Consider the following 8423-nt stretch of genomic DNA (forward strand, 5'->3'; position numbering starts at 1 on the left):
AAGTGTGCACAGTGTGTAACAGTATATCATGGCAGCTGGGAATTCTGGGTTATGTCAGTGTTAGGTAAATGCAGCTGCCAGGTGCAGGTCACACCCTGGCCGCTGGCTGACACAGTGAGCCACTGGGACCCAGACACTGAACCCGGCACTTTCTGAGATAATTTTGTAGCCAGGTCTGTTAGCCATTTATGGGGACAGTTGTACATACATTCCTCAGTGCTGAAGTTTCATGGGGACACTTTCATCCATGCAATGTCACACAGGATGCCTCCGTTTTATGGAAACTCACCCAGAGTATCCTTTTCAAAGCTCCAAAATTTACATGAGACATTTTCCCCTGAGGCTTAACTGACCACTGTCAGGAATAAAAACAAATGCCTTCAGTAAGATTCAGTGAACAACTTGCAGGCAAAATGCCTCCAGCTGACTCCCGTATGTGCTGCAGGGACCACTGTGGTCATCTAGTCTGACCTCATTTATTGCCAGAGACCTGCCCCCAAGGAATTTCTAGAGCAGAGCTTATAGAAAAACATACATCCTTGGTTTAGAAATTGTCAGTGATGGAGAATCAGCCATCACACTTGGTGAATTCCTTCAATGGTTAATTACTCTCTATATTTAAATGGTGTACACTTTATTTATAGTCAGAATTTCTCTAACTTTAACTGCCAGGCATTGGATGGTGTTAGACCTTTCTACGCTACCCTGAAAAGCCCATTATTCAATATTTGTTCCCTACGTGGGTACTTGTAGACTGTTATCAAGTCACCCCTTAATTATTTTTATGTATCAACATCCAACTTTATCTGTGAACGCCGGAACAGGAAACATTTTTCACCAGCCGTTCCGCCAGTGCCAAAGAAAGTGGTAAAATAACTTCTCTCCCTATACGTTTATCATCCCGGGATAAAATTAGCTCTTTTTGGCCAGAGGATCACACAGGGACCTCATGTTTAGCTAATTACCCTTTCACCCCCCCCCCCCAAATGTTGTTCAGAGTCACTGCTTCCCACGATAGAGTCCCCCATTGTGTAAGCATCGCCTACCTTCTTTGTTCTTAGAACACATATTGTTGGCCTCGACCCAGTTTACCAACCAATCCAGATTGCTCTGAATCAGTGACCAGTCCTCTTTATTATTTATGATCTCCCAATTTTTGTGGCATCTGCACAATTTATCAGTATTCAAGCAGGAGAAAGGTAAACAGCTGGGTTGCTGATGGGTGTCTCTGCTCACCCTTGTCAGGTAACAAGGCAGAATAATGAAACCACTGTATTTGGTATGTCTCAGAGAAAGCTGGGTGCCTTCAGGAAAGTTTCTCACCGAAGGAAACGAGGGAAGTTAGAGAGCACAAAGTCCAAGCCTCGCATGATAGTGTCTGTTTTCATGGGGAAAACATGGTTCATTTTCAGCAGAGGAATTGTATCAAGGTTCAGACCTATGGTCCTTCTAGTCCAGGGTCCTCTCTCTGGCAACATTAACCCCAGGGCCTGCCAAAAAAGGAGTTGGCGGGATAACCTAACCTTCATAAGGATATCACCTTAACGCCTAACAGCTACACATCGGCTTGTGCCCTGAAGCAGGCATACAGGCTTTCAAATATATTTATTTAGCTGTAGCTATTGTAACTGAAGATTCTTACTATCCATGAGAATGTCCTATACCTTTCCGATTCTTGCTTAGCTCTTGGCCTCAATTTCATCTTGTGGCAATGAGTTCCTCTGTAATTATGCACTGAGTGAAGAAAGCATTCTTTTTTTAATCAGTTTTGAAGTTGCCATGTTTCAGTTTAATCGAATGTCCTCTTGACCTTGTGTTAGGAGACAGGGAGAACACATCTTTGATATACGCTCTGCCAGTCTGTATTTTACAGAATTTTCTTAAATCCCCTGTTATTTCTCTTCCTTATAAGGTAACAGTCCCCATATTTCATCCTTATTGACATCATACATCATTTTCCACCCTGCTGCTTGTCCTAAAAAATTTGATGTCTTCTGCAGATGTTGGCACCGCACTGCTCACCCCCGTCTAGATTGTTACTAACTATAAAATATTTACTGTGCTACTTTTTATCAGGTGTGTAACCCTCCTCACTCTGCTTTTTTCCCTTCACAGGCATCCTGAATATTGCTGAGCCTTCTCAGAGTTTCAACCATCTCATGGCAACTTTCAATCTCACCCCCTCCGATCCGTCAACATTCATCCTAAACGGCATCCCGAGTCTGGAAGCTGCCCACATCTGGATTTCCATCCCTTTCTCTACCTTCTACATCATCAGCCTGCTAGGAAATTTCATGGTTCTGTTTGTTGTGAGCAAAGAGCAGACCCTGCACAAGCCCATGTTCCTGTTGCTCTGCATGCTGGCGCTTACAGACATCAGCATGACGACCTGTGTCGTGCCAAAGGCACTGTGCATATTTTGGTTTCATTCCAAAGAGATCACTGTGGACGGCTGCCTCACCCAGATGTTCTTTCTTTACTCGGTTGCTACTATGCACTCAGACGTCCTTGTGATAATGGCCTTCGATCGCTATATCGCCATATGTGACCCTTTGAGATACGCCACCATCCTCTCCAATGCACGAATCGCTAAGCTAGGGCTAGTGGGTTTGATGCGAGCTGTTATCTGCGTTCTGCCAGTGCCCCTACTACTGTGGAGGCTGCCATTGTGCGCCAACCGCGTTATCCCCCACACGTACTGTGAGCACCTCGCTGTGGTGAAGATCTCGTGTGGGGACACCACAGTCAACCGGATGTATGGCCTGGTGATAACATTTGTGAACATCGGGTTAGACCTGACACTCATTGGACTGTCCTATGGGCTGATCATCAGGGCCGTCCTCAGGATCTCCTCCAAGAAATCCCATGGGAAAGCCCTCAACACCTGCACAGCCCACATCTGTGTGATGCTGATGTCTTATACTCCCTACCTCTTCACTGCCCTGACACACAGGTTCGGTCAGGACATCGCTGCCCACATTCACATCCTCTTGGCCAACATGTATGTCCTTGTGCCCCCCATGCTCAACCCTATCATTTATGGGGTCAAAACCAAAGAGCTTCGAGACAAAGTGGGAAAATACACCTGCAGAATGTGATTGTCTGGGGTCACTGACTTTAGACCTGCATCACAGGAGGGAGTAAGGATATGTCGTCTTTATTCAAGGGTGCTTTGTCCAAATTTACACAGAAAATAAACAAAGATGCACATTAATTCTGGTCAAATTCCCTTTTCTAATGCAAGTGACCTGTTGACTGTGAAGAGTTTCCCATGTGCCCTCTGTCATCAAGGGGATTCAGTGTTTCCCAGACAGCACCCTGCTTAGATGCTGCAGAGTGGCACAGTCTGTGACATTTTGGGCAGCACCTAGACCAGTAAAGGGGTCTGTCCCGATCTGCCTTGTAACCTTGGGGGCCTTAACAATGTGCTGTTATGGCTCACGGTCCTGACACCAGTATCCAGCCCAGAAGCATCATGGTCTCACTTGACTTCCATCAAAGGGAAGTCCTAGAAGGGACGGGAAAACTTCTGGGGTTTTCTCCATTTGCTCTCACAGGGGGAGGGCTTCCTGGCACTAGGGAGAGGAGCGTGCTCCACGCTGTTGGTTTATTTAGGACATCACTGTCCTCAGTGGTTCTGGAAAGATTGACAGGAAAGCCATGCCACTCAGAGCTCTCTGACGTCGATATGCAACAAGAGCTCCACTCCGCAACAAAGACAAGGCCTCTGTAACTATGGGGCCATATGCCATAGGTGTTTCAGGCACTGTCTTGCATGGAGGTAGCATGGTTTCTGTGACTTTCTATGATAGTTCCCCTTGCCCAAAGCCAGGTCTCTGAAAGGAAGGCTCTGGCCTGGACCGAGTTGAGGATTGCCCCTCAGAAATCTATTATTTGAACACGTGAGAGAGTTAACTTCTGCACATTCATTAGGAGGCCTATCTTCTCGAAGGTTGTCCATATCAAGCTTACATTGGACTCCACCTTTGCCCTGATGCAGCCCATGGTCAGCCAATTGTCGAGGTGAAGGTAAACATGGACCCTTTTTTCCATCAGGAAAGCCGCAACGACTGCCATGCACTTGGTAAATACGTGAGGAGCTGTTGACAGGCTGAAGGGGAGGACAGTAAACTGGTAATCAACTAGAAATTGGCGGAATCTTCTGTGACTCTGAAGTTGAGGGCAGCATACAGTCCCCTGCATACAGAGAATGGATGATGGAGGCCAGGGAGACCATGCAGAACCACACTTTCTTCATGAATCTGATGAGGTTTCACAGGTCCAGAGGAACGTCCTCTACTGCTCCCAATTTTAGAGGCTTTTGCAACTCATGGATTAGAAGTTGTTCATGAAAAGGGTCCCTGACGAGGGATGGAGAGGGAAGGTGGGAAGGAGGGGAACAACTGACCTGTAGGAAGTATCCCCGTCCTATCATGATTAGCACCCTATGTTCTGAAGTAATACGGAACACCCAATAGAAGTGGGATAACCAGTCCAAAAAATACAGGGGATTAGATCCAGATACTGTTTTGGTGTGCCATCTTTAGTCACACCCTCAAAAGGTCTGCTTTGAACCCCACGATTGTTTCGCGGGCCCAGGCCTGTGGGTCGATGAAGGAGGAGGCCTTCTCTTATTGCTCCAGCCACTTCTCCTAGTAGAGTCTTGCTTCAGTTAAGACTGGTAAAAGCGAGACAAGGTTTGTGATATGCAATGCTTCCTCTGAGGGGCTGGGGTCTGAAGATCTAGAGACTTCAGGGAGGCCCTCGAGTCTTTCAGGCTGTGGAGCTTGAAATCAGTTTGTTCCAAAAAAATGAACGTGCCCTCAGTGGGGAGCTCCTGGGTGAATGTTTCGCTGCACCTTGGATGGAAGGCCAGAGGCCTGCATCCATGAACTCCTCTGAATTACCACGGCTGAAGCTATGGTTCACATGGCTGAATCTGCAACGTCCAGTGCCGCTTGCAGAGAAGCCTTTGCTATTGTCCAGCCTTCCTCAACTAAAGCTGAAAATTCAGCCCTAGACTCTTGTGGGAGCATTTCAGTGAATTTTGTTTAACTCTTGGGGGCTCTAAGCCATAGAGGCTGAGGGGCACCTGCTGATATGAAATTAGAAGCTGGAGCCCCCCGTGGAACATATCTTCCTGCCAAAGAGATCCAACTTCTTGGCGTCCTTAGCTTTAGGCGTGGGCCCTTGCTGCCCCTGCCTCTCCCACTCATTTATTGTGGAAACTACGAACAAATCTGGGGAGGGTGCGTCTGACCAGATCTTAAAAACTCCATTGACGGGGACTGTACAACCACCCCAGGTAAGCTGTTCTAGTGCTTAACTCTCCTTATTCTCAGAAAATGTTTCCTAATATCCAAGCAAAATCTCCCTTCCTGAACAGTGAGCTGATTACTTCTTGTCCCACTCTCAGGGGATATGGAAAACAATTAATTACCATCCTTTTTATAACAAACCTTTTCAGATTTGAAGATTCTTATGTCCCCGTTCAGCCTTCTCTTCACAAGACTAGGCATTCCCAGTACCTTCTATCCTTTCCTCAAGCGTCAGGTTTTCTAAACCACTTGCAATATTTTGTTCCTCTCCTCTGGACTCTCTCCAGATTGTCCATCTCTTTTCTAAAGTGTGGTGCCCAACTCTGGACACAGCACTCTAACTATGGTCTCACCAGTGCAGAGTATAGCTGGATAATTATCTCCCATGCCTTATGTACGACACACATGTTAATATACCCCAGAATGGCATCTGCCTTTTTCTCAACTGAATCGCTTTGTTGACTCATATTCATGATCCACTATATCCCCCAGATCCTCTTCAGCAGTACCACTGCCCAGTCAGTTATTCCCCACTTTGGAATTAGACAATCATAGAAGATGAGGGTTGGAAGGAATACCAGGAGGTATCTAGTCCAACATCCTGCTCAATGCAGGACCAACCCCAACTAAATTTTCCCAACCAGGGCTTTGTCATGCCAAGCCTTAAAAACCTCTAAGGATGGAGATTCCACCACCTCCCTAGATAACTCATTCCAGTACTTCACCATCCTCCTAGGGTTAGCTCGTCGGTCCCCAGTCTGTAGCAGTGCATGGGAGTCTTCTGTCCTATTCGCAGGACTCTGCACTTGTCCTTGTTGAAACGTATCTGATTTGTTTTCTGCCAATCCTCCAATTTGTCAAGGTCATGCTGTATCTTATCTCTGTCCTTTAGTGTATCTGCCACTGCCCCCAGCTTAGTGTTATCTGCAAACTTGCTGAGAGTTCAATCCAATCCATTCACCACATCATTATTGAAGTTGATCAAACTCTTCACTTCTAAGATCACTGCATCCAACTCAAAGGTGTTTGCTACCAATCAAATTCAACAAAATAAATCAAACACGGGAGGAACTTTTAAGTTTATCCTGGCACTCACCCCACTCACTGTGTAGCTCTGTCAGGGTGTTTCACATTGCAGTTGCACACAGATGGCAGATCGCTCTTTCTCACGTGCCACTACTGCTCCGCCTCACCTGTAAAAATGTACACCGCTGCTAGGGTATGCTAGGAATTGCATTTCTACTCAGGGGCTACACAGCCCCCCACCGCACGGCCCTCCCGGAGACAAACAACAAATAGACCCAGCATTGCTTTCCCTCCCAGCACGGGATCCACGGCTACTCCTCAGACTCCTCTGTCCTTTTCTCCTGATATAGATGGCAGAGAATCTACATGGAAGAGGAACCACAGCAATGCACTGAATGTGGGAAAAGCTTCAGTCGGCGCTCATACCTTTAATGGCCATCAGACACTGCACGTGGTGCAGAGTCTAATGAATTCTCTCCCTTCGGAGCATTCAGGGCTTTGCCCTGCCTTGGCAGATGAAATGGTTCATGAGGAGAGACTTCTGGCAGACAGTGAAGAGGGTGACAGTGGTTTGGAGCTGGGCTATTGTTGCTGGCACCTCTGTTTGGAAGTGTAGAATGGCTTTTCCTTAAATACTACAATTATTTATCTGTGACAAAACCAAAGTAGGATGCAGCATAGCAGCAATTCTTCATGTCCTTGCTTAAGTTACAATTATGCCTGTCCCCACTTCACCCTTTTAGTTATAAACACAGTCATATTATTTCTTTCCCATCCTGCTTACGCTTTCCAATCTGTAATGACCTTTTTATGGACTTCAGGGGTCTTTTAAAGCTGTACTGAGCTCTCTAAAAATTAAAGGGGCCAATGGTGGAGATAAGTGTTCAGCTATTATCCGTCTGCTCCTTTGGACTAGTCCTGGGATCGTTGTCCTAGCAGTTCTCTTTCTTGGCTTTTCTCCTCTATGTTTCATGTCTTGCTGCTCTGTATTTTGAATCATGGCCTCCACTCTTCTCCCATTTGCCGTATTGCACGTCTTAATGAATCAACATGAGCCTAACCAGGAAGCCCCGTCTATCTCTTATCCAAGGTCCCCTAAGGTAGGCTGTGACTTCATTCAGTGCCTTTCTCTTCAAAGTTATAGTTGCTATACCTTGAAAGCTCTGCACTTTGTGCCTTCCTAAACTCACTGCCATGTTCTCTGGCTCTTCTCAAAATCTGCTTGTTTTGCTCAAAGTAGTGTAATGCCAGTATCACGTCTGTTTCTATTGGGTGGGGTATATAATGCTCTAAGCTCTATCAATCATTTTTTCTAAGTCATCTCTCATCTTGAGGAAGGTACAGAAGACACGCTTCAGAAATGGAATGGGTTCATTTTGTCTCCAGTTTAAAGGTTTAAACCTTATGTTAATTCTTCTGTCATGGCTGTCTCTCTCTCTCTTTCTACCTTACCTCAGGGCAGACAGGTACCACATCTCAGCAGCCAGCCAAGATCTCCTTCCTGCTCCCCTGATCCCTGCCAGCAGCTGCTCTGTCCCTGTTCTTGGAATTCCTTCGTTCATCCAGGAGTACCAGGCTTTCTCCTCTGCCTCCATGCAGCAACTGACTCTGCTCAGGTACTGCAGCTCCTTCTAGTGGGGCCTGCTGTGTTCTGATTGGCTGCTACATGCAACCTCTCCCTGATTGGTTGTTTTCCCCACAGCCACTCTAGGCAGCCAGGAGAACTCACCTCTACTGCTCTTTCTGCGGCAGCAGGTGGTAGGACCATGAGGCCTCCATAGAGGGCTTTGGGGCATGGTACACCCCAACACAAGGAGAGACTTCAGAGACTGACTTCCACAATCCTGACAGCCCCAGACTGGTCTCATTAACATTGGTTCACCACCATTCTGGGTCTTTCGGTGGACACTCAATCAGCCTGTCCCTGGTCCCACATCTGATTATCCTGGACCACGGTTGGGTACATAAGCCAAACCTCGAGTCCCTGCACCTCATGGCCTGGAAACTCCATGGCTGAACAACTTAGAGTTGACATGCTCTGGACCTGGCAAAGTGGAAGAGGTTCTCGATCTGGCATGT

General features: G+C 46.7%; 1 pseudogene; it reads left to right on the top strand.

Annotated features, from left to right (window-relative positions):
* The first annotated feature begins 784 nt into the window (after window positions 1-784).
* LOC137163478 (olfactory receptor 52P1-like) lies at window positions 785-3098 on the top strand (annotated as a pseudogene).
* The last annotated feature ends 5325 nt before the right edge of the window (window positions 3099-8423 follow it).

Source organism: Emydura macquarii, unplaced genomic scaffold (assembly GCF_026122565.2).
Source record: "Emydura macquarii macquarii isolate MOO-44397 ecotype Brisbane River unplaced genomic scaffold, CSIRO-AGI_Emac_v2 contig_2583, whole genome shotgun sequence".
Lineage (NCBI taxonomy): Eukaryota > Metazoa > Chordata > Testudines > Chelidae > Emydura > Emydura macquarii.